Source organism: Protopterus annectens, chromosome 4.part0, assembly GCF_019279795.1.
Source record: "Protopterus annectens isolate FY-2018-M chromosome 4.part0, PAN1.0, whole genome shotgun sequence".
Lineage (NCBI taxonomy): Eukaryota > Metazoa > Chordata > Ceratodontiformes > Protopteridae > Protopterus > Protopterus annectens.
This window is the reverse complement of record NC_056733.1, coordinates 603982712-603996876: the sequence shown is the minus strand read 5'-3', so window position 1 is coordinate 603996876 and position 14165 is coordinate 603982712. Positions and strand designations below refer to the sequence as shown.

The 14165-nt window shown below is 40.7% G+C and overlaps 1 protein-coding gene across 1 annotated transcript in view; it reads left to right on the top strand.

Moving 5' to 3' along the window:
- Positions 1 to 14165, top strand: part of DNAH10 (dynein axonemal heavy chain 10) — a 5879077-nt gene that overhangs the window by 5603230 nt on the left and 261682 nt on the right. The gene's annotated exons all lie outside the window — the stretch shown is intronic.

Below are 14165 nucleotides of genomic sequence, written 5' to 3'. Positions count from 1 at the left end.
TGCAAAGCCAAAGGACTGGTGTATGCCAACCTGACTTAAGAGAAAATGATTTCAGCCTTAGTCTCAGCTACAGCTCAGACCAGCAACTAGGAGGATAACCAGTCTGGTGATGGGAATTTGTACCCTTCAGAAACAGGACAGTTCACCTTTTCCTCAGAGGACTTAAAAATCCATCTGCAGGTAAAGAGACTTGAACTGGAGGCCAAACATTTGGAAGAAGAATCAGCAGAGAGACTGCTGTGTTTGGAGGTCAAAGTAGAATCAGCAGAGAGACTGTGGTGTTTAGAGGCTGAAAAAAATGAGAAGCAGTGTCAACATGAGAAGGAGATGCTGACTCTTTGCCAGGGTCATAGAGGTAGTGGGGAAGGTAAGAAGCAGTAAAGGTCAGTGAATTTCTTCCACAATTTCCAGAGGGTGATAATTTTGATAGTTTTATTCATATATTTGAAAGCGTGTGTAAACAGTGTAATGTTGACCAGGGAGTCTGGGTACAGTTCCTAACCCCCTTACTCCAATGTAAAGCTGTAACTGCTATTTCTAAATTGTCAGATATTGATTCTTTAAACTATGAAAAAGTCAAATGTTGTTTACTAGAATGTTTTAAGTTAACACCTGAAGTTAACAGAAAAAAAAGTTTTGTGAGCATAGATATGTGAGCACATGTTCCAGGCCATCTTAGTTTAGCCAAAGCAAGTATAGCATATCAGTGAGAGTGGAGTGTTTATGGTCATTGGCTGATTGGGGTTACCTGGACTACGGCTTGGAGTAAGCACCTCAATGGTTCTTTCAAGCTTATTTTTTTAAAGTTGTTTCAGGTTTCAACTTTTTTACTTAAGAAGTTAACTTGTGAGTGTTTCTGCCATTTCACACTGAGCTAATCAGAGGAAGGGCAATGAGCAAACTGATCTGTGATATATAACATTAAGTATCCTGTTTTTTTTTTTTTCTTATTTGTACGAGTTATTTATCTTATCTGTGTGTGAAGTATTAACTAGAAATTTTCTACAATTGTTAAGCATCTGGTTGGGTTTGTTTGTTCTGATTTTTGTTTCACACCCTCCCTCCCTATTGGCATCCTGTTTTTATACTTGGTGTCTTTGCAGTTGCTCGCCCCTACTGTAAATTTGATCTGGGACACTCCTCCCAGTCTAATGTCATTACCTCATTCTACCTAATCCAGGGAGAACATTTGAGAAGGCCAACCCACTTAGTTTCTGCTCCTCCTTTCCCCTTTCCACTTTACAAAAAAAAATTCTAAGCTTGTTTCCTGCCTTTCCTGTAAGTCGTCTAGTCCAGATACAGATTTGCTGTATCCAGGACTGTTTGTAAGCTTCTGAGCCCCCAAGCCTTTCTGTGTTGGAGGGAAGCCTTCTAGCTTAATTTTGTTTCTTAGAACTAGCCATTTATTTTTGTTTCAGCACTCAAATCTGTTTCTTTGAGCTCAGCACGTGTTCTGAACTCATTGTAAGCACTAAATAAGCTACAAATTACTACAGCACTCAACTTTCCTAACTAGTCTAGAGGAAAACAGTTTTTAGTACTTAATAAATAAGCACCTATTCAGGCATGTCTAACGGTTAGCTCCCAGTGTTTTCTCCTGTCTACCTGATGAATCTGGGCATCTTGGGGCAATGCAACAATTGTCTCATGTACACAAACAACCCTCTCCTCCTACCACCCAACACTACAACCTGTGAAAGATGCACTTATATAGCCAAACTGGAAGCAAAGCTGTCTTCACCCAAGACTGGACTAGACAGTCAAGAAGAGAAGGTAAACACTTGCACCACACCACACTCATCACATAGTCCCTCAAAACCTACACCATCAAAACACACACATAGAAACACAAAACACACACCTACATTTGCCGAGGCTCTCAATAAAAATCTACCCAAGCAACAGGGACCTCCAAAGCAGAAACGCAAGCAACCTCCACCCCCCTACACAACCCAAATTACTATAGCCCACAAACTCTGTGTGCCTCTCAACCACAGCCTATAGGTGACTCTATGGTCAGGCACACTGATGTTCCACTCACCAGGCTAAACAAGGAGAAAGTTACTGTCAGCTGCCTGTCAAGTGCCAGGATCCACCACATAACGCATGTGCTCAGGTCACTCCGCAACAAGTACAAATATGACTCTGTCATTGTCCATGTTGGTGTGAATGACCTGAGACATACCTCCCTGGACTACATGAAAAGAGACATGGAGGAGCTGTCCGATCTTGTAGCCCAGGCAGGTATGACCCTAGCCCTGAGTAGCATCCTGCCATCACCCAGAATTATACCACAGTACAAGGACAAATGATTGACTTCAACAATTGGCTAAGCTTCTGGTGTCATTCTAAGGGGATCCAGTATCTGTCTGTCTGGGATGACATGATCGACAAACTACGATGCTTTGCCAGTGATGGCCTGCAGCTGTCGCCCTTGGAATTCCGGATACTGGCTAAGGCTCTTGCCACCCCTATAGTGCCTTTTTTAGGCAAGGTTCAAATGACAAATTCACCACCGTAACAGGTACAAGCAAGCAAACCCTGAGGGTAATGCTACTCAATGCCAGGAGTCTAGACCTCAAAATGCACTCACTCAAGGCACTCCTTAAAATGGAGAACATCGACATCCATGCAGTGACAGAGACCTGGTTCAAGGCTCCAGAGAGCACCCCTGCATTACCAGGCTATAATTCATACCACACCTTTCGGGCACCTAACCTGGACCGAAACACTAAAGGCAGAGGAGTGTCCATATTCATTAAGGATATCCACACCTCCAGGCTAGTTGCTCAGCATAATGCATCCGAGATTATCCAAGTGCAACTAACTCTGAGCAAGACCACAATCCAAATTGTGGTTTGCAACAGTTCCCCCACATGCTCCAGGATTTCCACTCCTCATTTGTTGATACAGTGGAAAATATTAGGGTACAATCTAACACCCTAATAATGGGTGATTTCAACTACCCCACCATTAACTGGGAAAACTACTCATGTACCAACTCTTATGCTCAATGTTTTCTGAAATTCATAAATTCTAACGTCTTGGATCAACTTATCCACACCCCCACCAGGGGCAGCAGTATCCTAGACCTGGTCATTACCAACATGGGCAACCGGTGTTCCACACCAGAGATCAATTCCTCATTGATCAGATTCAACCACAAGATAATCACCCTAGATATCCACATCCCACCCCCACCCCATTAGGGAAACCACCGTAAAAAATTTCTCCAAAGCCAACTTCACGCTTCTTAAGACAGAAGTGGAAAACTTCACATCACCCATGTTGATGGACAATAGAAGTATGACTGCTGAATTCTATACAAATGCACTTTATAAGCACTTACACGAGTGCATGGATCATGCAATCCCTAACAGAACCAAGATGCTATCCTCCAAAAAAGGAAGCCAATCTGGTGGTCCCCTGCCATAAACAAGCTCTACAACAGAAGAAAGAAACTGTTGCAAAAAAGAGTAAAATCCCATGATTGGAGGAACTGCCTGGTCAGCCTCAGTAAGAAGCTGAGATCCCTCATAAAATCCTCCAAAACTAGTTACAAAAACAACATTGCTACTGATTCTAAAGACAACCACAAAGCATTCTATAACTATGTCAAGAATCTCAATGGCAACACTCAGATCTGCTCTGAGTTACAGCACAATGGCACTAATTATACAAAACCAACTGATATTGCCAACATCCTGGCAGATAGGTTCAGTGCTAACTTTACCCCTCTCTCACCCCCTAAAGGGCCCATCTCTATACCGGAAGAATACAAAGTTCCTGTAATCATGACTGCACAGGTAAAAAACACACACTCCAAAGCCAAGAACACAGCATCCATAGGACCTGACAACATCCAAGGCTGCGTTCTACATGAAATACACAACGAACTGGCACCCCACCTAAGTACCATGTTCAATCATAGCCTCACCTTAGGCTTTGTGCCCACTGAATAGCACACAGCAACAGTTATCCCACTCCACAAAGGGGGAGCCACCACAGACCATGGGAACTATCGCCCCATTTGCCTGATGAGCCTGGTCTGCAAGGCTATGGAACGTATCATCATGGAACTTATAAACAATGACATTGGTAATCTCCAAACTCTGGACCCTACCAGGTTAGGGTTTGTAAAAGGCAGATCATGTCTCCTAAACCTGATAGACTTCTTTGAAGCAGTCACCAAAGCCGTAGATGAGGGTAAGGTGGTTCACACAGCCTATCTAGATCTCGCCAAGGCTTTCAACACCATCCCCCACTCTGGAATTATAGATAAACTCACTAAACTAGGTATAAATCCCTATGTCACAAGATGGGTTGCCAACTGGCTGAATGACCCCACACCGTGAAAATACCAGACTCAAAATTCAACTTCAGACCAGTGACAAGTGGAGTACCACAGGGTTCAGTCCTGGGTTCTCTCCTGTTTGGTATCTACTTCTCTGAAGTACAGGCTAACACAGAAGGTCTTTGGCTAACAAAGTTCGCAAATGACTGCAAACTAGGAGCCATAATCAAAACTTCTAACAATGTGGACATCCTACAAAAGGACCTCACTGAGACAGATGCCTGGTGTCAAAGCCATGGCCTCAAGCTCAATGCCAAAAAGTGCATTGTCATCCCTTTTGGTAAAAACTCTGTACCCATGAACTACCACATAGGCGGTAGTCTACTTAACACCGAAAGTGGGATGAGACCTTGGGACACAGGTGGACAGTAGTCTCTCCTTTGATAATCACATTGCCACAGTAGTCAGGAAATCCTTCTATGTGGCACACCTCATCACAAAAGGTTTCTCATCCAGGAAAAAAGAGGTAATTTTTCCCCTCTACTCATCACTCATTAGACCCATTATAGAGTACAACGCCCCTTTTGGTATGTACCTCACAAGACATCTACAACAACTGGAAAGGCCACAGAAATACCTTATAAAGAGGATTACCAGCCTCAAGCAGATGCCCTGCACAGACCGTCTCAAAAAACTCCAGCTTTACTCCGTTGCATATCGTCTACTCAGAGGCGATCTCTGCCTAACATACAAAGCTATGTCAAACCCAGAGCTGTTGGACATACTCCACCTAAAGAAATCCCAATCCCTCTGAGCTACATGCGCTAGGGACCTAAGCCTTCTCACCACAATAAACAGAACATGCTGGAGGGATAGATTCCTGTCCCAGAGATGTCCCATACTCTGGAACAAACTACCTATCTATATCAAACAAAACTCCTCATTAGCACTCTTCAAGAAAAATCTTGATGATTAGATGGGAGATAGGAAATTCACCCCGGGGATCATTTCTGTGGCTCTGCTCAACAGGGGCACAGGAAAATAATTTTTTTGGGTGGCAAAAGCCAGGGTACCATTTGGCTAGGCTTATATAGGCCCTAGGACCAATAGCCTAGTACCTACCTATGAACCTAAGACATAAGGTAGATGAAAGTGTGTATGATTATATTGCTGAGTTAAGCACTTATTTTCATAGGTGGATGAGTGGGTGTCAGGTGAAATACAAGCAGGTCCACCACAGGATGAGGGTGACAATAAGGCTAAGACCACGAACTGTTGTAAAGGGAGCTGTTTAATCCACACAAACACACTGACTGAGCGCTTTCACCAGATAAACTGGTATCATCAGAGTCTTACAAATTGATTACACCCAGCTTATTCATTTATATAACAATTAAAACCAATTATTCAATTATTGATTCTTAAATTGATTGCATCTCTTAAAAAGATACATTTAAACTAGCAAAATCACACATTAAATAAATATACATGTAAAAACATATATATGTATATATAAACATATATAAATGTTACAAGATTCAACCAAGAATTCTACCTACCCATGTTGATTTCCATATACATAAAAAAAATTTTAAATATAATATAGTGTAAATTACTATTGTGTGTAAATGCAATTTACAAATGTACAATTTAAACTTCTACTATAATAGCCTAAATAGAAAATATATTAATAAATAAATAATGTAATGAATTATACATTTACAATTAATGCATAGTTGGTATAAGTAGACACAATACAGTAAATTCATCATTAGTAAACTACAACCGTCCTATAAGTCTCTACCATAATATATACCTAAATATAATTAGCTCTGTACTTTAACAGAGGTTTTAAAGATATACTTTCGTTGATCCCTGGAAATTTTGTAGCATTTAACCTAATCTGCCATTCCATCTCCCGCAGGGCTACAAGGTTATTGACATCACCATAACTATCAGGTTTTATCCTGTCCACTACAAAAAACAAAAACTTCTTGAATTGACAACAAGTCCTGGTATGTAAAAAAAGGGCATTGTGGTCATCCTTTCTTCTAATGGCACCACAATGTTCCCTGATTCTCTCCTTCAAACATCTCGTAGTCTTACCTACATAAAATGCATCGCATGTCATGCAGGAAGCTACATATACACAATTATTTGTAACACAATTACAACGTCCAGGACATACAATTGTACGCCCATACCCTACCACTGTAAGATTAGAACCTTCTGCTATGTATCTACACCATTTACAACAACCACATCTACTCATTTGTGATCTCATAGATACATCATTTTTCTTCTCCAAAATGTCCTTCATATTGTTTCCCCTACTGAACACAATCACGGGAGCATCGCCCAAAATTGTTTTTAAACCTTCACTCAAGAAGTAATCCCATAAACTTTTTAAATTTGCACAAATTTCCAAAGAGCAATCATTATATTTCAAAACAAACTTAGGACCAGTCTTGTCCATACCAGTATTGTTTTCTTCACTATTGAACTTAATAGTGGCTGAACACATACCCCTTGTTCTCAAGATCGGGACATATTTACTTCTCCTTTTCCTATACACTTCTTTTTTGATTTTAATCAAAAGTGTCGATGGATAACCCCTCTCCAAAAATAAACCAATCAATGTATACATCTCATTTTTGAACTCCTCATCGTCACTGATCAACCTAGAAAGACGAACCATCTGGCCTTTAACCAAGCCTCTCCTCTGGTGCACCGGATGGCAACTAGTGTAATGCAACATAGAATTGGCATAACTAGGTTTCCTATAGATACTACTTAGAAACCCCGTTTCATTCTTGGAAATCCCGATGTCTAAATAATTTGCATAATCGCAACTCCAATTGTATGTGAATTTTAAAAATCCAGAACAATTATTTAAATAATCAATAAATTCCCTGACACTGACATCATCACCCTTCCATGTAATAAGTAGGTCATCAAGAAATCTATTGTACAATAGTATGTTTTTGACAAATCTAGAATTGAGAATATTTTCTTTTTCCCAGGCCAACAGAACCAAATTGGCATAAACCGGGGCACACTTGGCACCCATTGCTACCCCAGTTATCTGCTTATACCTTTCCCCTTCAAAGGTGAAAAAATTATTGTTAAGCACCAATTCCATGAGCCCATGACAAATTTCCAATTTCTCAGAGTCAAAACTCTTACTAGAATACAAACTGTCATAAAATAATTCTAAGCCCTCTTGATGAGGGATAACAGAAAACAGATTAATGACATCAATTGTCAGAAAACCAAAGTTGCCCAATTTTGAAAAATCAACCGAATTCAATTTTTCTAAACAGTGCCATGAGTCTTTCAATATATGTTCAGCATCTATTAAAGCTTTTTTACAGTAAAAATCAACAAAAGCAGCTAAAGGTTCAGTCTTAGAACCTTTTGCTGAAATGATAGGACGAAACTGTAAACATTCAGTTCCCTTGTGTACCTTAGGTATGCCAAAAAATTTTGGCATAATGGGGAACTTCACTGCTAAAAAATAAAAATCAGCTTCATTGATGGTTCCTTGGTATAAAGCATCTAGCAAAAATAAATCAATTCTCTGATACGCCGAATTAATCTCGTGAACAGATACTCTATCATAGGTGTTGTCATCATTCAAAATTCTCATTATTTGACCAACATAGTCAATATTATGCATGATGACCATCCCCCCACCCTTATCTGGCCTCATGCATCTATATTGGCCTGTTGATGTAAATTCTTTAAGTACGGCCCTTTCATTGTTAGTCAAATTGTCAACATAAGTAGCCCTTTGTAAACACATTCTCCTCAATTCACATTCAACCATTTTCTCAAAAATACTAATCTCCTTATTGGGAGGTGGCACAAAAGTACTTTTCCTTCGAAGTAAATGACCTTGAGATACTCCATCTTGAGTATTGCTACCAGAACCAGATGAGTGAAAATAAAGTTTCAAGTTAATTTCCCTCACAAATAACTTGAAACTTTTTAATAGTTGCATTGTGTCAATATTAAAACTCGGCACAAATTTTTCATCCTTACTAAACAATTTAAAGTGTGAATCATTAATGACTAAATCAGTGTAGTTATATATGATGAACCCCATTTCCTTATTAATACTGCATTTCATACCTTCATTTGGAATAAATGTCACATTACTGACACTTTGTGTCTCTACACCAACACTACACAAATCAAAACCAGAATTCTCATGTATCAGTTCACCTGAAGAATTGACTTCCCTGTTGTCAAGGATACCCGTCAACCCTTCATCCACTACATTATCTAATGGAAATATTGAGATGTTACCAAATTCACATGCTTCCCCCCTATCAGCCTCATCATTGGACTCACACAGTTTACCACTGTCAACCACTCCATATTGAAAAGTATCCATTGTATCATTGTCATATTGAAACAAACCTCCTTCAGCACCAACAACATTGTCAGCATTGTCATCATAAATAACAAAAAGGCAGTTGTCACTACAATGAACATTTGTGTCAATGTCCATACAGTTAGAAAAAGGTGTAATAGCACTATCAGGTCACCACTTTTGAAAGGCTGGCCGACCTTTTGGCGGATGAACAAGCCCTTAGCACTTTGCCTGGGGACATGAGAATCTGGTTGGCAGACCGAGAATGTAACTCGGCAGATGAGCTGGTGAAGAGATAGGATCTCTACTTAGCAAGCAGGGCATCATTACACAGAAAAGGGATACCCAGTGCTGCACATAGATATAAGGGAACCCATAGTGGGCAGCCTAAACCACCTCAACAGAATCCGCCAGTAACAAGGGAAGCCATTAGTTCAGGTACACAACCAGGATTGAGAGTTAAATGTTTCAGATGTAACCAGTGGGCCATGTAGCATATAGATGTCCATGGAGGCAAGGTGGGGAAAAAAAGATGGGGGAGACAGCAAGTGGGAATAACAGTATGCCATTGGTATGTTGTCTGCAGACAACAGGGGTACCAAGCTATCACAAAAGTTTATATCCTATCTTAGTGGATGGAAAACAATCCACTGCCAAGAGAGACAAAGCTTCTGACATAACCATTGTGAAGCATGCAGTGGGTAAAGAGGAACAGTACTTGCTTGGACAGTCCACTCCAGTCAGAGCTTTAGAAGGGCCCTCATTCCAAATGCCTTTGGCGAGGGTTCAGCTTAACTGGGAGGATGGAAAAGGAAGCAAGCAAGTAGGTTTATTTGAGGATATCTCTGCAGATGTCCTGATAGGGAATGATTTTGATAATGCAGTACCTTGTGTGCATGCATTTACACACAGTCTGGCTTGGAGACAGGCATGTGGGTCTAGTAGCCTGGGGGAGACCCAGATAGACACCACACCTGAAGCCAGGGCTGGTGGTGTGGCTATTTCAGGGAGGGAGCTACCCTGTAGCAGTGAGCCTGAATGTGAGTCACAGCTACTGGTAGGTGCTGATTTTCCCTTGGACAGAGTGACTGCAAGGGCAGAGGTGAGTGGTAGTACCCAGGCTGACAGTGAGGCATCACTGTCAGGGGATACCAGACTTCCTGTGGAAGAGAAGCTGTGAAAAGTAACAAAAGTAGAGCTGAGACAGGGTCAGCTCTCAGACCCTACACGAACAGAGGCTTGGGGGAGGTAGCTAAAGAGGCACCTATAACAATGGGTTACTGTATAGAGAGTGGACCTCTGAGGAAGAACTATAGGGTGAGGTAATAGAGCAGCTGGTAGTGCCTGGAGCCTACCATCTGGCACTTCTAGCCTTAGCCCATGACATTCCTTGTACAGGTCATATGGGAATAAAGCTTACCAAAAGACTTATTATGCAGGACTTTTATTGGTCTGGGATTGGAAGGGATGTAACATGGTACTTCAGGACTTCTGAGCAGAGACAAAAAGTAGGCAAGGCAGGAGACAAGGTCAAAGGTCCTTTGATGCCTTTGCCTGTGATTGAGGAGCCATTTCAGAGGATAGCTATGGATATTGTGAGGCCTCTGAGTACCTCTGGTAATAGATTATGCTGCTAGATACCCTGAAGCAGTGGCTCTGTCCTGCATCATGGTAGAGAAGGTGGCAAATGCTTTGCTAGAGATTTTCAGCAGGGTAGGTTTCCCAAGTGAAATACTGACTGACATAGGTGCCAATTTCATGTCAGACCTGCTGGCTTGTCTGTGGAAGCACTGTGGGGTGAAGCACTTAAAGACCCCCCCCCCACCATCCCCAGACTAATGGTCTTGTGGAGAGGTTAAACTCTACACTAAAGACCATGCTACATGCATTTCCAGACCAGTTTAAGAGAGAGTGGGGCAAATGTTTTCCCCATCTTCTGTTTGCTTACAGAGCGGTACCCCTGGAGTCCACAGGTTTTTCACCCTTTGAGTTGCTGTATGTGCATAGGGTGAGGGGACCTTTAGATGTGATTCATGATGAGTGGGAGGGTGTGTGAGAATCCCACAAAAAGTCTCTTGTGACATATTTCCTTCACCTCAGGAGAAGACTCATGGAGCTCATGGACTTGGCTCAGGAGAACCTGGAAGGAGCCCAACAGCAGAAAAAGGTCTGGTATGACTGGAATGCTTGAGCCAGAGAGTATGCTTTTGGGCAGTAGGTGATGGTTCTCATTCCTGTCAGACACAATAAGCTGCAAGCAGCTTGAAAGGGACCCTTCAAAGTGGTAAGGAAGGTCAGTAATTTAACTGTATGGTAGAACTGCTAGGCAGGAGGCAGGGTTTCAAACTTTACCATGTTAACATGATGAAACCTTACCATGCTAGGGAGGCTCTTGTACTAATTATTTGCATTAGGAGGCAGGAGGAGTCTGAGGAGGATCTATGACTACAGGGAACCAGTCAGCAAAGTCCCAAGTTACTATGGTGGAGTCTAGAGTAGCAGGCATATGATATGACAGTGCAGCACTGTAGTGGGGTCAACAGTGCCAAGGCAGATGGAATCTCAAGACAGGGTATGGGGTAATGTTTTCCCAGATAGGCTAATTCCTGTCAAGCAACACTTCTCAAGGGGCACTTGAAAAACTCGCTTGAGTCTTCAAAGTGGGGAGAGGTTTGATGACAGAATGTACTGCCAGCCATACAGGGAGAAATAGGGCACTGGATTTGTAATGTATGCCAGCACAGCTAGCTGGAATTTTGTAAATAATATCTCATTTGTACAAATGCGTGTACTGAAAATGCATTTGTGAAAGTTGCTTCTGTTAAAATGTATCAACAGTGTGCCCTGCTGGAATGAAAAGAGATGTACATGCATTATTGTAACAGTTTAAATGTATATATTGTAACAGCATATACTGGAAGTGAGGGTTAATCTTAATCCACCTGACTTTGCAAAATGTTCTTGAAATTAAATTACTTTATGGGCCATGAAGATATTATCTCACAATTTTGAATGGAGCCAGAGGCACAATGTCTGTGCTGGAGAATAGGTTGTAGTCTTGTAGAAAGAAGGGAAGTATTTCATGGTTTTATAACTTCCAGGAGATCTGAGCAAAGCTATGTGTGTACGCTGATACATAGGTGCTAAAATCCTGTCACCTTCTAGTGTTGGTGAGTATGGGAAACAGAGTTAGATCATCAGATGTGATGTTATTGTGTAATCAACTCAGAAATAATATTTAGATATTAGTAAGAGATTGCCCTCAGCATTCTGCATTCTGTCTTGGATCTGACAGCAAGGACCACTCACCTACATGTTCTTGCCTTGTGGTAGTAAGTAACTTAACTAAGGAACAGTAATTCTTTAATTAGTCAGGAAAATATAGTAAGATTAGATATCCTGTTTTTTCTATAACTGTGTGAAGCTTTCCATCAGTGTTAATTTTTTAATATCTTCTGGGACTGAAACTGTAAATATATATATATATATATATATATATATATATATATATATATATATATATATATATATATTAATATATATAGTATATTCTTGTTATATTATTATTTATTATTAAATATATTTAAACTTTTCATTGTGGCTGATCCTTTTTAGAAAATATTTAAGCTTTGAAAGTATGTGCACATACTTATTTGGTGATAACTGTTGCCACTCCTGAAAGCCTTGCTGTTTGGTCAAAATTACCATTTATATTAATATTAATTTTACTCAGTATAATTGGGTACCCTTGTAAGACCCTTAAAGTAGCTGGCAGGGGTTCTGATGGTGGTGACAACTACCTTATAGTCTAGGCAGATGGGGACATAGCAGCTGAATCTGTGCCAGCCTTTCCCAGGTGTGTGTGCAAATCATATCTCAGACTGTGTGTGTCAGCTACTTGGGACAGGGACATGAAGCACTGGTTTGACTATGCCAGTAGGGAGCCTTATTGGGGACCTGGAGGGAGACAAATAGAGGCACCCAGACCCTGAGCTCTGTATGTTCTCTGTGTGCTCTTAAGGGAAATTGTGCTTGATTCAGAGAGGTCTGCATTTGGAAATACTGAGTGTATCCATTTGTATTCCAAGTGAACGTCCCTCTCCATTGTCAGTTTAGTAACAAGATAGTTTTGTTCATATGATTCGAATAGTCAGCAAACTCAGTCTGAGATAATTCAGACAGATGGAGGGAATTGTGGATAGGAGAGGAGTCGGTCTCAGATCCAAAGCTCTGGTGGAAGGTGCAAAGGTCAGATCGAATTGGATCTGACAACCCAAATGTTCCACTGGACCAAAATGAGATAACACGGATCTATTACTATAGTAAATACATAACTTTCATTTTCATATTTTCCCCTTGAAGATTTATTTTCTTCTGAGACTGTATTTAAGTTGAAAGGGTTTTTTTTTTCTGTGAGAGATAAATGAAATTCCTGTGACACACAAGATGTATTATAATTTGTTACAGCTGGATATGCCTACAGCTATAGCTGTTTTTGCATCCTTTAAAGAATGTTTTTTCTCACTGCTTCTAATTTGCCTAACAGTCGATCTCCTGCCCCCAGGAAGTCTGTCAATTTATACAGGGCACCTTTGATTTCTTAAGTATTTGTTTTCCAAGACCACAGCAGATCCAGTAATAACTTCTCTGCCTAAAAATGCCTCTGCTGAACAGATTACTATTGCTAACCCCTATTTCTTCTGACAACAGTTGGAAGGCTTTTGACAAGTTCGGGAAGAAAGTGTATTCTTTTGCTACATTAAATTTTAGAATTTTAAACTGTCAAGCTTATATGTTAAAATGTTTACTTTTATTTTTGGAGAACATGCAAAAGTTAATTGTTAACCTCCCTTCTTCTGAGGTAAAAAAAAAATCCTTGAATGGATCACTAACACCTGCTGCTTGTGTTATTATGCGTGTTTTAAAGTGTGCTTATGATGCTGATTTGCCTTTAGAGCTTCTGCTTCTGGTGCCTTTGTTCTCAAAACCTGTCATTTTAAATTCTGTCTTGGACAAGGAAGTTCTGTGTGGGCCATCTGCAGCTGAGGTGCTCAAGCAGTATGATGAAAGAGAAAAACTGATTCAAGGGGTAACTCAGATTTTTCAACTCTCCTTGTCTAAAGCATAATTTCTATTACATGTAAACTTTCTTTTTCAATAAGCAATTTTAGTAGTAAAGAGCTATTAACCAGAAGTTTAAAAGGCAATGGCAAGGAGGCCCCAAAATGCAAGGAAAAGCCTCCCTCACATTCAGCTTGACTATTTGCCTGTTCAGGCTCCCCATCCCACCCTGGCAACCTCTCCATATCTTTAAAGCTTCATCTTCCCTTGGGGTATATTGTGAAGGGCATATATGTTTTAAATGTAATTCAGCATGAGTGCACCTGGCAATGGGAATCCCTTCCTGTTTTCGGTGATTCCTTCTTGCATTGTGAACCAAGTCTCCTTGTTTCCACCCCTTCTGCAGCAGATGCTTGCACAGAGAATAATAGA